General features: G+C 34.6%; 1 protein-coding gene across 4 annotated transcripts in view; it reads left to right on the plus strand.

The window, feature by feature from the left end:
• Positions 1 to 19,740, plus strand: part of GRIA2 (glutamate ionotropic receptor AMPA type subunit 2) — a 149,839-nt gene that overhangs the window by 17,354 nt on the left and 112,745 nt on the right.

Genomic DNA, 19,740 nt, shown 5'->3' on the forward strand with positions numbered 1-19,740 from the left:
TTTGCATTTAAAACTTTGCTGGATATGCAAAGAAGGCATATCAATTTACAACCCTACCTAGAGTGTATGAGTATGTCTGTTTCTGCCTAATATCACAAGCGGTGCACAAGGTTAAACTTTTTAAAACTTCGCTCTTGGTATCTTATTGTTCACATTTACTATGGTAAGACATTATTTGTATTTCTGTGTATGTGTGTGTGCATATACACGCCTGTTCATTCCTTTGCCCGATTTTCTTTTGGGTTGTTAGTCTATTTATGGGTGAGTCTCATTATTATTTGATACATACATTAAAGTAACACACTTGTGATATGTTTCAGCTGTTTTACCCAGCTTTGTGTTTTTTTTAAGCTGTTTATCACTTTTTGGAATGACAATTTCAGTTCATAATTTTTATGAATACACATATTCTTAAATTTTATTTAGTAAAATTTATAAATTGTTTGCTTAATTTCCTCAGGAATTTTGTACCTTGCTCAGAAAAATATTTCCCACACTAGTTTATTAAAAAAATAAAAACTGCCTGTGCTTTAATGCCATCATATTTTGGTATTACGTTTCCAGATAAATCATTGAATCATCTGGCTTTATGTGATTATAAAAACCTAGAGAATCCAGTTTTATTTTTCCTTCATAAGGTTAGCCAATTGTCACAACATATACAAACATGAATTTTTACTTCATTGATTTGAAACGTGTAAGTTTTTTTTTTTTTTTAATTTTGAGATAAGGTCTTACTGTGTCATCCACCCAGGCTGGAGTGCAGTGACATGATCATGGTTCACTGTAGCCTCAAACTCCTGAGCTCAGGTTATTCTTCTGCCTTAGCCTCCTGAGTAGCTGGGACTATAGGCACATGCCACTGACTGGTTAATTTTAAAAAATAGTCTGACTGTGTGGACCGGGCTAGTCTTGAACTCCTGGCCTCAAGCAATCCTTCCATCTTGGTCTTCCAAAGTGCTAGGATATAGGTGTGAGCCACTGCACTTGGCCCAGATTTTTTTTTTAGGTAAATAACTCCTCAAGGAGTTACAAACAAATGGGGAATTTACCCACAGTGTGAAATAAAGAAGATTAAAACTCTATTACAAGCAGAGAGATGTAAAGTCTTGCAAGGCATTTGTTTCCTGAGCAGTGTTGTTACCATAAATTGTGCTTTTGTGTTTCTGGGGTCTCAGATCAATAAAAGAGGATGTCAGATTTTGAACATTAACTGAGCCCAGAGGGATAAATAAGGGATGTTATTATGTTTTTTGGCTTGTGTCATAGCAGTAATATCACTTAAGTGGACTACTTGTTTTGCATATTTCTTAACCTATATCAAGATTTAAGTAATGGGTTATGATTATGTCTTGGTTCTTGAATATCACTTTGAAGTTAATTCAGTGTAACAATCCATATGTGTTCACAAATAGAGTATTAAAACTAAAGACCGCAATCTATATGCAATAAAGAAAGGTGAAGGAACTCAGTTACTATGGCTTCATTAACTAACACTGTATTTAGTTTCATCCCCAGTTTGTCTTAAGAATCAGTTATGTACTCTACCTAAAGCCAAATATCAAGCTATTTATGATATAAATTTGATTTAAACTGGAATACTAAATACAATTCTAAAATGTTACTTGCATCAAGATATACTTTCAGCCTGCCTTATGGTGCATGTCATAAACGGTGTATTTTTGGCTAACCATCAGGAAATTTATAAATCTTAACCACTTCATTTTGTGGAACTGTGAACTTAATGTGGGCTTACTGATAGGGGCAAAAGATGAGCAAAGACTTGAAGACCCATTGGCTTTCCATGAGCATTAAAGTGGAAAGATTTTAACTTTCAGTATAATTTAAAGCAATATCTTTTGTTTAATCTGCAAGACTCTACTCATCTGCTTATATTTTAATGTATCTTTTCTTTGATAGAAAAAATTTGCCTTGTTGAAAGAAATAAATTTACATGAGCAGAACTACATTAAAGCCATTTGTAAACTTCATAGCTTCATAATATTCACACCAATCATTTCTTTTCAATTTTTGCAAGATTTAAAAAATTCTTCTTTTATCCATTACAAAACATTGCTGCAAATGAAATTTCTTTTATATATGTATTTTTCACCATTTCTGATGACTGAAGTATAATTACTGGATTAAAGGCCATGAAGCATTTAGTTAAGTAAATCAGTTTCTGATGTATGCTAAGGAAATCCAATCCAGACTATAATCCCATCAATCATCTATGAAAAGTCTAATCTTTCATACCCTGCACATCATTGTTATCATTTTTAAAATTCTTACATGTTTGATACCTAAAAATATTTTTTGTTATATAAAATAGATTTTCATATTTATTATTGCACATTTATGTTTCTTCTTTCATAAACAGTTTATTAAAGTCTTTTGCCAGTTTTTATTGTCACTGTGATACTTTTTCCTATTGAATTGTATGAGTTATTTATTCAAGATGACTATGGCAGATACTTTTTCCTATTGAATTGTATGAGTTATTTATTCAAGATGACTATGGCAGAGGAAGACGGGACTAGAGAGTTGCACATCTAGCAATTTAATGCTTCTGCCCAGGCAAGAACTATGCCACATCAGCTTGCATGTCATTGATTAGAATTATTCCCATGAAATGCCCAACTTCGAGGAGGTGGAGACTAATCGTCCTTGTGTCCAGAATAGAACTGTATATTGGTAAATATTAACAATGCCTATAATATACGGCCCCCCTTGGCTAATCAAAATGTATTTAATTCTTTGTCACGGTTTATTTTTTTCTTTCAATTTTGTATATGGCTTTTTAAAAGGTACTGTTTCGAAGTTGTGCAATTTTTGTTTATTTTTGGAATGTGCTCCCCTCTGATATATCTGCAAATGTTAAAAATTTCCAGTAACAGAGGAAGACAGAATGGAAAAGAACTTGCCTCTGCCAATTCTTCTAGTGGTTAATTCTGTATTAATAACATAATTATATTGTTAATTTTATATTGCTCTATTATTTTCATTATAATTTCTAATAATATACTTGAAACTACATTTCTTACTTTGACAGAAATATTGTCCTTCAACTTCCTACTTTATGAATTGATGACATTGGTGAGTCAAGACTGAGAACATCTATATTCTACTTTGTATTTATAATTAATTGGTCCTATATACATATACTTTAGATATCATTTACTTTAAAAATGGAAAAATCGATAAGTATTGTTTACAAATCTATGTATAGCTAGGTGACTATTGTTCAATGCAGAGCCAAGTACCATGCTATGATTAAATTTTCCATTTTTATATGTTTTTTCCTGTATACTTGAAATTTCCAAATGTCATTATACATTATGTGGTTTTAAAATATTTTTAAGTTCTTACTATCATATATCTAATTCACGTATTCTAGTCTTTCCAGAGACTTTTTATTCATCTTCCTTGTGCAAACTAGATTGGCTTCTCTTTCTTTTTTTTTTTTTTTTGAGACAGAGTCTCGCTCTGGCGCCCAGGCTGGAGTGCAGTGGCGCGATCTCGGCTCACTGCAAGCTCTGCCTCCCGGGTTCATGCCATTCTCCTGCCTCAGCCTCCCGAGTAGCTGGGACTACAGGTGCCCGCCACCATACCCGGCTAATTTTTTGTATTTTTAGTAGAGACGGGGTTTCACCGTGTTAGTCAGGATAGTCTCGATCTCCTGACCTCGTGATCCGCCCACCTCGGCCTCCCAAAGTGCTGGGATTACAGGTGTGAGCCACCGCGCCCGGCCTAGATTGGCTTCTCTTGATCCTCCTGAACAACTGACATATTGGGATAGCACTGTCCTTTTGTGGTTGACCATGTAATTACTTCTTGACTTATTTCTTCATATACTTTAAATACATTTTTCTTTATTACTTACAATAGATTATTTAAAACAATTTTTTAAAATAATAAAACATATATACACACACATATAAGAGTGCATATATGCATGTATGTGCATGGGTGTGTGTGTATAATATTTTAATGAAATTCCTGATAGCCTTTTTCCATGTTGGGAAAAGGCATAAATGCCTTCACAATATCCCTAATGTTTTTCATCTTACTGAGTCTTTCCGTTCCTCAGAATACATTCAATTTTTCTTCAAGGTCAATTGTGTTCTAATTTGGAGCAATTAATCTAGTTTTAAATTACATTTTTTCCACACAAATTTTTGAAATATCTTGGAGAGTCTCATTTTATTGTTTTCCTTGTGCTGTGGTACTTTATCTGACATTTTATTTATTTCCTTTTCTTACTAATGTATCTCTTTCTCCACTTCATGCCTGGCGAGCACCCCTTTGAAGTTTTCTGTGTTCCTACAATTTGAAATCAATGTTCTCTAATCCTATTGCACTGCTGTCAGCTGGGACTTTCTCTTCATTCTTTTGATTTGAGGCTTGTTTTGTGAACCCGTTGATTTTAATTTCTTTTTTTCTCATTCTGATTTTCTCTAGAGCACCTCCTTAAGTAACTTCCTAAGAACGGGTATTTTGGAGGTAAATTATCTGAGTTTTTGCATGTTTGCTATGGTTTTAATTCTCCTCTCATATATAATTGAAGGCTTTGCTGGATACAGATTTCTAGGATGAAAATCACATTTCCTTAGAACTTGGAAGGAATGACCAACTTATCTTCTATCATCAGATGTTGTTTGAGAAACCTAATTCTTGTTTTTTTGTGCATTCATTATTTGTTTTTTGGGGGCTTTCAGTATCTTTATCATTAGTCTCCTAAAAATTCACAGTGATGTATCTAAACGGGAACTTTTAAAATCCATCCTATTCAGAACTCAATTTGAAAACAGATTCTCCCATGAAGACCTGAAAAATTCTCAGGGATGGATACTTAGAGGGCTTGCCTCTCTCTATTTCCTTTAGTTCATTCTAGATATCTGTTTAGTTGATTTTGCCCTTCTTGTATTTAGTGTAACATAGACAAAAAGATCATACAGCATCTTTTTTTCTGATGTTATAGCTTTAAACATTTTTACTAACATAATGCAATTAAAATAGTTTACATAGCATTCATCTGTTTGGCTGTGTAGAACATCTATCTACTTCTGAGATTGCCTTGAGTGATTTTATCTAAATAATGCTTACCCTCATATTTGCTTTATCCCCTCTTCCTCATTGTATGGCTATTAGAAAACACAGCTTTCATGGAATTTTTAAAACCATAGAGAGTCATTGGAAGAAAAGAAACGTGTTTCTAAGTGTTGATGAAAATGATACACAAAGTAATAACTGAACATTAGAATAAGGGAAAGAGATAAGCAGAACAACTTAAGCAATGGCAAAAATAATAAGTTATTTGGTTTGTGTGTTCCACATTATCAATTCTTATTTCGTCTTTGTAGTCCTCTCTCTTGTATTTAATTATAAGTTGCTTTTCTTTTCTCTTTACAAGAATCTGTAAAACCTTATATTCACAACTTTTATCTTTGCTATCTCACTCTTTTGGTAGAGTCTTTCTCTGTGTTAGCAGCATAGTTGAACATTTTGTATCTTTTTGAAATTTTATCTTCAGCATATGGTTTTGAATTTCAAATGTGAAGATCATGATAACCTTCATATCTAGAATTTCTTCTCTAAAAATCAGTCAAGTTAAGGCTTCACCTATGTTTTAGTAATACACTAGTAAAGAACAGATGGATAGTCAGTAGAAAAAAACTATTAAGTAATTGATATAAGAAACAGAGCCCTGGAGATTTCAGGATTTTATTGTTTATTGTCAACTTTTTCTTATCCGTTACCTTGTTGATAATGCAGAAGATTTGTTGCCTCAGAAAATAAAAGCACACTGAAACAATAACCACGTGAATAATATGTTTACGGTTGGGAGAAAGTACAGTTCACCACGTAATACTTTTTGATGAAATTCAGGCAGATTAATTTCATGCTTTCTGATGACAGAGGTACCGATAAGATTACAAATCTCATATAACCATTCAGAAAAGTTTACCACTTTTCCCCTGAAAAGAATCTATAGTTGATTTTCATTATTTATAGTAGTTATATTCTAAAAATTATTCTCTAATACTGAATTAGCAAATACTGAACCATTGTTCCTAGGGGAAATTGAATTAGTTTCCTGTGAGCCTCTCATCACAACATTTTCATCAACTGATCAATAAATAACATTGTTTATGTAAGTTTATGTTTACAAACATCTTAATTCATATATATTGTTTACAGACATCTTTCTTAATATATATTGATCCATTAACACTAAATTCATGGCCAACAGTACTGTAATTCAAGCCTGAAGGGAGCTAATCTAACACACATATTTTCTCAGTAAAGCACATCACAGCCTTCTCGTGCTTTAAAATGCTAGACAGCAATTCATATCTATGCTTTGGAACCACTTTAAACAGTGAAATTACTAACAAAAAGTGCCAAGATGCAAAATAAAAATGGCAATTAAATAGATTGCCAAAAGGACACTTGTTTACAGTATGAGAGCTGACACAAGAAGGCAGAGTGTTGCCTTGTTCGATCTCAGCTGGAGATGTGTGCTGGGTAACTCAATATTTCATTGCTCTGCAAATGTCCATGAATGACTGCAAAAGTGCTGCAAGTATAGATTTTGAGGTTACAAATAAATTTTAGTGAGTAGGCAAATTTGTAAATAATAAATCTATAAAAAATTAAAACGGTTTCTATTTTATTTGAGCCAGTTTAGGCAAAACAGATAGCTTTTTATTTATTTTAGAAATCTGATGGAGTTTAAAGGATTTCACCTTGCTCTGAAATGTTTATAATTACCTGTGCTGAAAAAGCATGTTGAATTTGAAAGGATATGGATCTGAATCTGACTTTAAATTCTGTGGAAGAAATTCAGGGGAAATGAACATGCTTATTCTCCTAAATTCAAATTCTTGGTGGCACAGCTGAAGGACAAAGCATTTTCTTTTATTTTTCTTTTCTTGTAGTGAATGTGCCCTAAAAGAGAAAGATCAAAAGCACTGAAGGACATTAAGCTCCTTTGAGGTGTCTAAGCAACACTTTTTGTGAATCCTGTTATCATAGGTTTTTTCCACTTTTGTTTTGCTATTCTTTTCACTGGGAAGGTTAGAGTGCTAACAAACATAAAGAAAAGAAAAGTGAGGATGTATGTTGTATGTACCTGTGCATAATTGGCACAATATTTGGCTCTCAGTTGGGATGCACATAGGCTTTATATAGGCTTACAAGAATCTAGCTATCATTTTCTCTGCATGGAAGATTGTCCTAAGCTCTGAGGGGATAGACATTAAGAAGACTAGAAAGGTGTACCCTCATGGAGCCTATGTTAGAATGGGTGAATGATAATAAACAAACAAACAAACAAAAAACCAGAAAAAAGATTATAGCTTGGGAAATGCACTTTAAAGGAAATCAGTAGGGAGCATGATGGAGGAACTAGATGAGGACAATATGTTAGGTAGGCTGAGTGAGGAAGGTCTCTTATTTAAGGAGGTAAGACCTGAGCTGAGACCAGGAAGATGAGAACCAGCTGGACATATGAAGAGTTGGGGAAAGAGCATCCCTGGTAGAGGAAACTAAATAAAAGGGCCTGAATGAGAAAAACCTTGGTGTGATTACACTCAGGAGGAAAGTATCTTTGCAACAGAGAGAGAGGGAGCAAAAGGGGGGCAAAAACAAATAAACCAACAAAAGCTAGAGAGATCAGCAGGAGGCAAAGCGCACAGCTCATAGTAAGCAGCATGAGTTTTGATTTAGGTGAACTGGAGATCCACATAATCTCAGACTGAAAGGTAAACAGTAAGGCAGGAAAAAGATCTTAACCCCCTACCTCCTTAGCTTCATCAGAGCAAATGTCAACAAAAACATGCAGTGGGAAAAGCAAATAAGATTTCCATACTCACAAAATCATTTCGGGATGAGAAAATATATTCGTCTGATTGGATTTGGATTTTTCCTTTCTCTTTGGTTGGAAGCAACTTGTTTAGAATGAACATTTCTCTAGAAATGTCTTCAGCAACAAATAGTTTTTATTCTTACAGGGATGTAAGGTTTGTTGTGTTGTGGATTGTCCTATATAAATGAGGCTACTGATACTAGAGTTATTACTAAGAACCTTTAAAGTTTGTCTCTTACTTGGCACTGAAACGATTTTCTGAACAATAATCTGTTAGCTTTGGCTTCCTACCTCTTCATTGTGAATGATATAAAAAAATCGTGGACTGGTCTGGCCTCAGGGTCACCATTTCCCTCTTTGGCGCCTCCGGCTGAGTCAGAGTTGCTAGTTGTGAGGAGGAGTGAGGCCTTCCTGTAGCTATGTCTTTGGTTGCATGAATAGTTTTTACTCTGAAAGCCAGGGTGGAGAAAAATCTGAAATTTAATTTGCTCATCTTCGAATTATCCAAATTGCCTTGGCCAGTTTTTTTACTGGATTAAAAAATGCTACATAAAAAAAAATAGCAGATTGTCATTTCCTAAAAATTTATATGTTTCTCAATTCATTTGTCTAATGGACAAAAACAGGCATCTACACACAGTAAATGAGGTGATTATTTTCAAACACAAGATGGTAGCAGGCTTGGAGAGTGAAATCAGAGCTTCAAGTATACCAGGCCCTTTAAGAAAGCTGTGATCTTCCTTATAATCTCCAACTCGACTATTGTTTCTGTTTTCAGGTAATAATTAAGGTGGCATCATGTACTTCAGGATTTGTTTCTGCTGCCAGGTTCAATCTATGTCCATGGAATGAACTCTACCTTGCTTGTGGAAAACAAATACACTCTGCTTTTCCTTTCTCTTTGTTTTGGTGATAATAGACTTGGAGTTACATGTCATTCTAAGGAATAGAGTCCAACCTATAAACAAGTCTTCTGAATCTTCTCCTATCTGCTTCATTAGGATACTTATGATTTCTAAGTGAATTAAGAACGGTTTTTTTTTTTTTTTTTTTTTTTTTTTTTTTTTAGGAAACTGTTAAAATCTAATAACTTTGGAAAAATGAAAGTTTAGGGGAGGCTTCCTTGTATTGCTAGAAGCATAAGTGAAATGAAATCCAACTATAATATATCAGGACTTCAAAGCCCCAGGATGGACGTCATGCTAAGTAGTAAAGGCAATAAATTATCAGTATTTGGGGGATGCTTTCTAGAAAGAAAGATTCCAAGACCTCTCTTGGTAATATTCATCACAAAATAACTCTTCTTGTCAAGGAGTTTTGCCTATGTCTGTCTGAATTTTATTCTGCTGTAATTTAAACATCCTTTCATTTAGGCAGCCCTCTGAGAAAGAGACAAAAATCTATGCTGCCTCAGCATGGCAGAACTTCATATACTTGACAGCAATAACGCAACCACTTATTTTCTATGTAAAGGAACTCAACCCTTAGGCTTCTCACAGAACATGAATGTTTTTCTGGTTTATTTTTCTCATCATATACAACCTCATTCCAATTTTGTCTGATTAAAAAAAAATTGAAACCTACATGGTGCAAGAGTAATAATTTCTAGTTAATTTTGTTGACAGTAGATGTTTCTATTCAAGATAATCTATGTCACTTCGTAGTGAATATATTCCAGTATTACGTTTAGTTTTAAAATAACTTCTTCATATTGATGACATACATTATTCAATATGTAGTTTATTTCTTTGTTATTTCTGGGTTTAGTTAGGAATTCTAACTCTGCTGTTTATTGTTGCTATCTGATATTGGACAGGCTAGTTAATTTCTCTTGGCCTTAGTTACTTTGTGAAATTTGAATCACATGATATCATCTCTATAAAAACATTTAATAACATACTTTATATATAGAAAGTGCTCAATAAATACAAGCTTTGATTCTCAGTACATCTTATGTCTTTATATGAACTACGTGCAACTAACACATTTACTCACATGAAAAAATGATGTCTGTTAAACTTAATCCTGTTTTTAATACACAATTTTAATGACATAATTAGGTTACCTTTTGGTTCAGTTTTATACTTTAGTAGTAATAATACTGATTTCAAAAGTATAGACTATCGACTGGATATCAAGTTCATGGAGATTGGTTTGCTTTTTACAAATTTAACTTTGGAATAATTCAGGATTTACTCTTATAAATTGTGATGAGCTGCATATATTATGATGTACTCTGTAATATCATCTGTTGAAATAAAGGGGATATTTCCTATAGTTAATGTGCTATCATTTTGTAGTGTTGTAGAGATTTTAACATCTTCGGGTTGACTTTTCTTCACACAGATATTGAGTAGTTACCGTTTTTGGTTTTTGATCGTCACAGCTTCAAGGGTCTTAGGAAACTTACTCACATACACATATATTAAATGTACTTGTTCATTTTTCATTTTCTATCCATTTTCACTTTGGATTTCTATATTGTTATAAAACTAGTGGTAAAAATTGAAGGCTATTTCCTTTTGCAGTGATATTTCATATGCTTTAATTCATTTTCTTTTACTGATAGATAGGAACATGGTACTTGGCTATTTATTTTATGTTGCCTCATCGAGATAAAGATGAAAGTCTTGGCACTAAAGATGAATAGTTGGGACTTCTCAGGCATGCTTCTCTTACATTGGCTGAACACATTGTGCTCTCCGTAATTAGCAGGAACTTCACAGTGTAGTCCCTGTGCCTGGCCTTGTGCCAGGCTCTGTTAGGAAATACAACTTAGATTCATCGTCTCCCAACATATTGCAAAGATACTATAAGAACAAAAAGACAAATGCACTACAGATTTGAAGATGGAGTGCTGTATGCCCCTGAATATGTGTGGTACGTGAATCCAGAAAGTACAGGATCATTGTGATTGATGAAACTGGGAGATCCCTGTATTTTGTGAAAATGTGGGAGTAGAAAAAAGAATTATGGTCATGACTTGTGACTCTTCAATTGGTAAGGTGCCCAGAAATGTACCTACCATGTAGAAGGTGGTCAATGAAGGATGTGAGATGGGGTAACCAAGGAATGTTAGTTTTGAATGTGAGGCACATGCATAATCACACAAGAGGACTTGTCACATTATTCCAGGACTGAGACCTGAGCCAGGAAGGTAAGCAGGTCACCTGGAGCAGTGGGCATGCTTGGCTCCTGACCGGAGGGTTATTTTGGGGGAGGCAGTACACTTGGACTTTGCGTTAGTTCTGGGGAGAAAGCTCAGATCAGAGTTATCCAACGAATGTGGGAATGGTACAGCTCTGATTTAAAGGAAATTCCAGAGCTTCACACCAGAATGAGGCACAGGAAGGGACATGTGCAAGAAGAGGAGTTCAGGGAGGAGTTAGTGAGGCAGGCACAGGCAGAAGGGGCATTGCAGACAGCATCAACACTTTTCTGGAGGAGATGCTTAAGGTTTGACTCTGGATTACAAGACAGATGCCTAATCTTTGCTCTTATTATCCTCACTGGGAAATCGTTTGTTATTCTTTTATCAAATACAACAAGTATAAACTCTGCCTAGGTTGTAGAGTTCTCCCTTAATGTTTTGTACTCTTGGGATAACTCTTTGAGAGAAATATATATATCTCATATTTAGGTATATATATCAACATGTGTATTAGAACTTGATATTCAGTCTATAGTCTATATTTTTGAAGTCAGTATTATTACTACTAAAGTGTAAAACTAAATCAAAGGTAACCTAATTACATAATTAAAATTGAATATTAAAAATAGATAAAGTTTAGCAGACAACATTTTTTCATATGTGAGTAAATGTATTAGTTGCATATAATTCATATAAAGATGTAAGATGTACTCAGAATCAAAACATATTTAAATAATACATTAAAAATACAAAATATTAAATACAAAGCTTGTATTTAAATAATTAAAATATTCAAAATACAAAAATTAGCCAGGCATGGTGACACATGCTTGTAATCCCAGCTACTTGGGAGGCTGAGGCAGGAGAATTGCTTGAACTTGGGAGGTGGAGGTTTCAGTGAGCCTATATATGTATACATATACCAATCATGGCAGAGAGTTCCTTTCTTTCACTATATATTTAAAAATAAAATAATCTTTTTTTATTGAAAAAAGTATGTTTTTGAGACAGGGTCACTCTCTGTCACCCAGACTGGAGTGCGGTGGGATGATCATGGCTCACTGTAACTTTAACCATCTGGGATCAAGTGATCCTCCCACATCAGCCTCTCGAGTAGCTGGGACTATAGTCGTGTAACACCACACCTGATTAATTTTGAAAACGTTTTGTAGAGATGAAGTCTGTCTATGTAGCCCAGCCAACTCCAGATCTCCTGGTCTCAAGTCATCCTCCTGCGTCAGCCTCCCAAAGTGCTGGGATTACAGGCATAAGCCATCATGCCCAGTGCATAAATATTTTCAATACCTCAAATGTGCTAGACACAGTGCTGAGGGGTAAGACACAGCCGCCAGGGAGTTTGCAATCTAAGGAGAAACTTTATGAACCTCCAGAGCCACTTGAAAGTCCCTGTGTACTTCATAATTCGAATATCTTGGAACTTTCCTCTGACTGTTCAAGAGTTTAGATACATCCTTCAACACCAAACTCACATTCTCATCCACTCTGAACCCTTTCTGGAGCATTCTAATCCTTACTACCAGAGTCTTTAGAACTTCCAAATTATTTTAGTCGCAATGTGAAATTATAGAGTCATCAAGGCTGAGAGATTTACTGATTATTTACTGAAAGCTTTTAACATACGGAGGAATTAATTCCAGAAGGACCAGGTGATTTAGTCAAGGGTGACACAGTTATTTATAGAAAGAGCCTGGATTTGTACCTAGAATTTCTGACTCTTAAAATAATCATGTGCCTGGCAAAGTGCCTGGGATACAGAAAGTACTCACTGAATGATAGTAGTCTCGTTTCTCCCTGGGTTACAATTTCTTTAAGAATGGCATTATGCTTAACACTTCCATTGTGTGTCCTGGAGAACCGGCATAGGTCTGAGCCCATTGTAGATGCTAAGGATATATTTACTGTTAATTGTTAATGCAAACCTCTTTCCCATCGTCTTCATGTTACAGAGGAGCTAAAAATCTTGAAAGAGAACCACCATTTTAGTGGTAAGCCCAACTGTCATTGTGTCTTTCTTATAAGTAATACTTATGGTTTATGAGTGTTGCAATCAAATGATGGACATAGGCTGGGACCATTTCTCTAGTAAAAGCAATTATTTGTTGTTATAATTTTAAAGAACTGGCTATCATGATCTGCAAATATTTTTAAAGCTGCCATTATGCAGTCATTTCTTAACTTGGAATTAGTGGTTATGCATTAATGGAATTGCCAAGAATTGTTGCATTCTATAAATCAAAATAAAATGGCTCCCTTTTTATTGATAGCTATTTACAAACCCCAGCTTTAAGTTGAAGATACAAGTATAACTGCTTCAGGATTATATTCCATGAGGAAAGATATTGCTTCATGGAAAGTAAGAGTAGAAACACAAAGCCCTATATATTAAAGTTTAATTTGATGAAAAATCTTATTTAATTGATATCCATCTACTTTTAAGCAAATTATTCTATCTTACTAGACTAAAGCCATAGGAAAGAGAGTATTGGGCTGTTTTCTATCTTATCATTGAGGCACAAGGGTTTTTTTTTTTTTTTTTTGAGACGGAGTCTCGCTCCGCCGCCCAGGCTGGAGTGCAGTGGCCGGATCTCAGCTCACTGCAAGCTCCGCCTCCCGGGTTCACGCCATTCTCCTGCCTCAGCCTCCCGAGTAGCTGGGACTACAGGCGCCCGCCACCTTGCCCGGCTAGTTTTCTGTATTTTTTAGTAGAGACGGGGTTTCACCGTGTCGGCCAGGATGGTCTCGATCTCCTGACCTCGTGATCCGCCCGTCTCGGCCTCCCAAAGTGCTGGGATTACAGGCTTGAGCCACCGCGCCCGGCCACAAGGGGGTTTTAATTATGGCATCCTGGTGCTAAACATAGAGCAGGGTCAATTTTCACAATTGAAGAAAAGAAGTTATAATAGTCAGTCCTTGTTTCTCACCTGGGCAATGCATGCATTACATAAATATCCGGAGTTTCTTTTCATTCGTTCTCAAATGGAGCCAAATGCAGATTCAAAGATATAACTGGGGCCACCTCCTTTTGCAGTTCACAAGATACAGATCTATATAGATGACAAAGGTGATAAATATATAGAAACACATAAACACATAAACTTCACTCCCAAGTTAAAACCCACAATTAAATCAAGAAGGCCCGTTTGCTACTTGGCAGAAATAACAAACCAGGAAAAGATATGATAATCTTGCTATGTAATAAAAATCTTTCTCCATATTGTTTTACATAAAACACAATCTTCTCAACTTATTCCCAAAGTAAAAATACTCCTCCCCTCACATACTTCTTGATCCCAGAGGCATGTATAATATTAGCACAGTTACTGGAAGGTAATAAGAGAGGGTGCTTCCCATTCTCTAGCTATGCTTGCTTTTCCTCTTCTTGCTCTCGATGTTTCTGCCCTATTGCTCCATTTTTCTCCTTTCACCTTTTTCTAGGGGCTGGGGAATGTGAAAGAGCATAACCCTGGAAACAGAAATAGAAACTTAATTACTTAAATTTCTTAGATTTGATGCATTATGGAGCCTACCAAAAAAAGTGTATATCTTCAAGTTTTTTATGGAAAATTTCATTTGTCATTTTAAATGAAGGAAGGCAATAATAACTAGAGGAGAGAGAGGGTCAGACTCACATCCTTGTACCAGGAGATGGAGAATCATAGAAATGAGAAATGGCATGGAAAATGTCTCAGAAAGTATTTAAAATGCTTTCCCCACATCCTATTACATAAAACACACTTTAAAAAATATTTTTCTGACAGGGTGGCTTATTATAAGAGAAGCAGTATAATACTAGTATCCTGGAAAGGGCAGAAAAAAATAAAAAATAATGTGGCTTCCCAACTGGCATTTTATTTTATTTTTTTAGAAAATGTCATTCAGCCCATTCATTAACTCATCTGTTCCCTTAGAGAATACAAATTTTTCACTGGAGTCTGTGCAGTCAAAATTTTCACGGAGGTGTTTAGTCCTGTAGAACATTTTTCTCTTTATTAATTTTACTTCATTTTTCTTGGTAGTGACAGCTTGCTGATGTTCACTATTAATGTTGACATTATGAATAGATTGCAAAACCAATGAAGATGCATATCTTTCTAATAAAGAAGAACAAGCAGAGATGAATGTTTTTCCAATAACACTGTGAGTGGCAGAGACTACTACAATAAAATGTCCATTTTTAAGATTGTTTGCTGCATGTCACTGCAGGGATGGAAATTCCATAGAAAATTCATTCAGTCAGTCATTTTGAGAGTAATACAATTTGTAGTACCACTAGGGCAGAAGCCTTATATACTAGTCTGGTAATTCTCAAAGTGTTGTGTGAGGATGCCGGGCATTCTTGAGACCCTATACAGGGATATATGAAATAACAATTATTTTCATAAGATTAATAATATCAAGACATAGTTTGCCTTTTCCACTTTGTTGCTTTTGCACCATTAGTGCAACCATTGGCGTGAATCAACTGTACTGAGTAGTCGTCTTCATCACTGCCACACACTCACAAAAAATCCCCAAAACAAAACAAAACAAAACAAAACAATTTTGCCTAGGAATGTCTATCATAAAACAGTAAAAGCTGTAGATTTTACTGAATCTCAACCTTTAAGTGGACATATTTTTGTATTCCGTAAAACCAAATGAAGGGTATGCAGGAAGTTCTTAACTGTCACATGGAAGTCCAGATGATCATATGGAACAAAAGCACTTGTGTGGTGGTGACTGCAAGCCGACTGGGCCACTTCTGTCATAGGCCATCCTTTTACTTGAAGGAATAACTGATGAACTAGGGTTATTTGCATTTGGTTATTTGACCAACATTTATTTTTTAAAAGAATAAAGTAAGTCTGTCACTTTAAGGGAGACAATGGACAGTTTTTGTTGCCAGTTATAAAATTCAAGATTTTAAGTTAAAAAGAGAATTTTGGAAAAATTACATCTACCATTGTGAGCTTGTCATTTTCCCAATAATTAAAGACTTCTCATATGAGATGTGTGGTAATATTAAGGAAAATAATATTTTGATGTTGTATAATGAAATATGGCAACATTTGGGTCATCTGCCTAATTCTGTTAACTGATATTTTCCAAATGATCAATGCATAATATTACAGAATTAAGTGTGAGTAAATGATCCAGTCAAGCACAAGATAGAGTGGTGGATTTTTAATGGAATAGAGTACAAAATGTTTATTTATATGAGTTTAGATTCCACATTATAGATAATCCTTAAGACACAATCGTTTGCCAACTGTTAGTGTGGGTTCAAAGAATAATATCCACCATTACCTGAAAAGACGAACAAAATACTCTCTATATCTAAAATTACATATCTAGGACAAGACCAATTTTTCTAATTTAAATCCAACAAAACAAAATATGAAAGAAAACCCAACTGTCTTTTTAAAAAAGAAAAAGAGATTTGCAGAAATAAAAGCAGTGTTACTCTCCTAGTTTTGGTGGGAGCATGTAGTTATTTCTCACAAAATATTTTATTAATATAAAATTGTGGTGTTTATTATTATTATTTTTAATGAACTGATTAATATCTTAAACCCCCACTTTTTTTTTTTTTTTTTTTTTTGAGACAGGGTGTAGCTCTGTCACCCAGGCTGGAGTGCAGTGGCATGATCTTGGCTCATTGCAACCTCTGCCTACTGGGCTCAAGCCATCCTCCCACCTCAACCTCCTGAGTAGCTGGAACCACAGGCACACACCACCACACCCCGCTAATTTTTGTATTTTTGATAGAGACAGGGTTTCGCCATGTTGCCAAGGCTAATATCAAACTCCTCAACTCAACCGATCTACCCACCTTGGCCTCCCAAAGTGCTGGGATTACAGACATGAACCACTATGCCTGGCCCCTTTTTGTTTTAATTTAAAATACAGTAAGTGGGAATAAGTGTAACTCATGTATACAAAAGCTCTTTGGGGTCCTTAATATTTTTTAAGATTGTAAAAGTATATTGATCTCAAACTGTTTGAGAACTACTATCCTAATCTGTGGAGATTTCCTACTGGTGGGGCTTCAAAAATTTAATTGAAAGCAGAATAGAATACCAGAACTTACAAAATTGGAACTTCAAAATTTTGTTTGATCAATTGCCTCTACCAAAGTTTATTAAAATTATTATATTTGGGAAAAATTGCTTCTTTGTAGAAATCAAAATGATTAATCCGTTCCTGTTGCTGCTCCTGTTTCATATCCCACAAAATTGACACAATGAGAAAATTTCAATGGAAATTTTAACTAGTGCTGAGACAAGCTCATTAATGTTTGCTTTTATTCTGTTTACCCCTACTTTCAGGTAGAACCAAAATTTATCTCATGCTAGTCATGGAAATGGAAAAATAAACGTTAGAGAAAATGGTGCATGTGAAAGATTTGTCAAATACAAATAACATAAATCTTTTTCGTCAAAGAGTAGACTTGTCAGAAATATTTTAAAGTAAAAGAGTAAAAGTACACGCACGCACGCATACATACTTTTTTTTTTTCCTAATGGCAGTCACAGGGTTAGACTAAAAGTGAGAGCATTAATGCTCTTTTTTCTGTCTAGAAATCCAGAAATATATATGTATGATTATACTCTAAGGATAAAGGAAGTTTTTTAGTTGTTGGGGAGGGTGGGAATTATATTAATCTACCAATGATTTGAGAACAATTAGATAATTATCTGTAAAAAATAACATAAGCTCTCTGTTTTCTGTATGTACTATAAGAACATATAGAAGAATCTTTTTAAAGTCTAGGCCTAAACAGAAGTAATCTGTTAAAGGATATAACACAAAGAACATAAGCTATAAAGGAAACAGTTAGTAGATTTGATGGCGTAAAACTCAAAACCAATTTATGTCATAGAAGATAGAGTTAACCAATTTAAAAAATCAGATTGGGAAAATGTTTCTGCTTCATGTAACTGATAAATGGTTAATATCCATAGTCTATAGTCCAGAAAGGGCCCCTGAAATCAATAAGAAAAAGGCAAACAACTCAATATAAAAATGGTCAAAGGTCAAGAAATGCAATAATGATAAGAGATACAAATATCCAGCAAACATGTTAAGAAACTGTCAAATTGATAATATTATATATATTGGAACTATCCTGTGTTGAAGGTGTGTGAAATAGGCAATGGACGGTCATCCGGAGTTGGAGACGCTTTAATTTAATCAAATGTGTATATTTAACCTAGACATTTTACTTCTAGTAATTTGTTATTGGGATATTCACTTATATGGTCAAAGATATAAGTAGAGGATACTCACTGTTTTTCAGTGGTGAGAATTTGAATTTAACCTAACTGGTCACCATTCATGAATTAGCTAATTAAATGACAACCAATCAATTTGACATATTTCTGTACAGTTATGAAAATATAGTGCATATAGTTTAAAAATATTTGTATAAATTTAAGGGATACAAGTGCAGTATTGTTAGATGGATATATTAGGTAGTGGTGAAGTCTAGGCTTTTAGTGTAACCATCACCTGACTAGTGTACATTGTACCCAGTAAGTAATTTCTCATCCCTACCACCTTCTCTCCTTCTTACCCACTCTCCCCGTCTATCATTCCACACTCTATGTCCATGTTATTCAGCTCCCACTTATAAATAAGGCCATGTGGTATTTAACTTTCTGTTTCTGAGTTGTTTCACTTAAAATAATGGCCTGCAGTTCCATCTATGTTTCTGCAAAAGACACAATTTTATTCTTTTTATGATTGAAGACACACACACACACACACACACACACACACACACACCCCATATTGTCTTCATCCAATCATCCACTGATGGACATTTACGTTTATTTCATATCTTTGCTTTTGTGAACAGTGATGCAATAAAAATATGAGGGCAGGCATCTTTTTAATATAATAATTTATTTTCCTTTGGGTGTATCCCCAGTAGTGAGTGGGATTGCTGGATAAAATCCTAGTTCAATTTTTAGTTATTTGAGAAATCTCCATACTGTCTTCCATAGGGGTTTTACTAATTTACATTCTTACCAACAGTATGTAAGCATTCCCTTTTCTCTGCATCTTCACCAACATCTGTTGTTTTTTGTCTTTTTAAATGATAGCCATTCTGACTGGTGTAAGATGATATCTCATGGGACTTAATTAAACCAAAAAGCTTCTACACAGCAAAATAAATAATCAACAAAGTGAACAGACAACCTGCAGAATGGGAAAAAAATATTTGCAAACTATGCATCCGGCGGGGAGCGATATCTTGAATTTATAAGGGACTCAAACAACTCAACAATCATAACAAAACCCAAATAACCATAACCAAAAACCAAATAACCCTATAAAAAGGGGGCAAAGGATACGAATAGTCTTTTTTCAAAAGAGTACATATAAATGGCTAACAAGCATATGAAAAAATGCTTAACATTGCTAGGCATCAGATAAATGCAAAATAAAACCTCAATGAGACATCATTCGTACATGTAGTTTTATATACAATGAGACAGAAAATTTTTTTATCATGTTAAGTATAAAAATTCTATGATTCTTTTAAATAAAAGTACTGTGTATATGTGTGTGTAATACATATCTAAATGCACCAATAAAATGTCTTCAGAAGATACAGCAAACTATTGGGAGCTGCTTTACATCAGTGATACAGTTATGAGAGGTTTCCACTCTTTTTCGCTGTTTTATGTGTTTTCTTTATTTTTTAACAATC

This window comes from Macaca mulatta, chromosome 5, assembly GCF_049350105.2.
Source record: "Macaca mulatta isolate MMU2019108-1 chromosome 5, T2T-MMU8v2.0, whole genome shotgun sequence".
NCBI lineage: Eukaryota > Metazoa > Chordata > Mammalia > Primates > Cercopithecidae > Macaca > Macaca mulatta.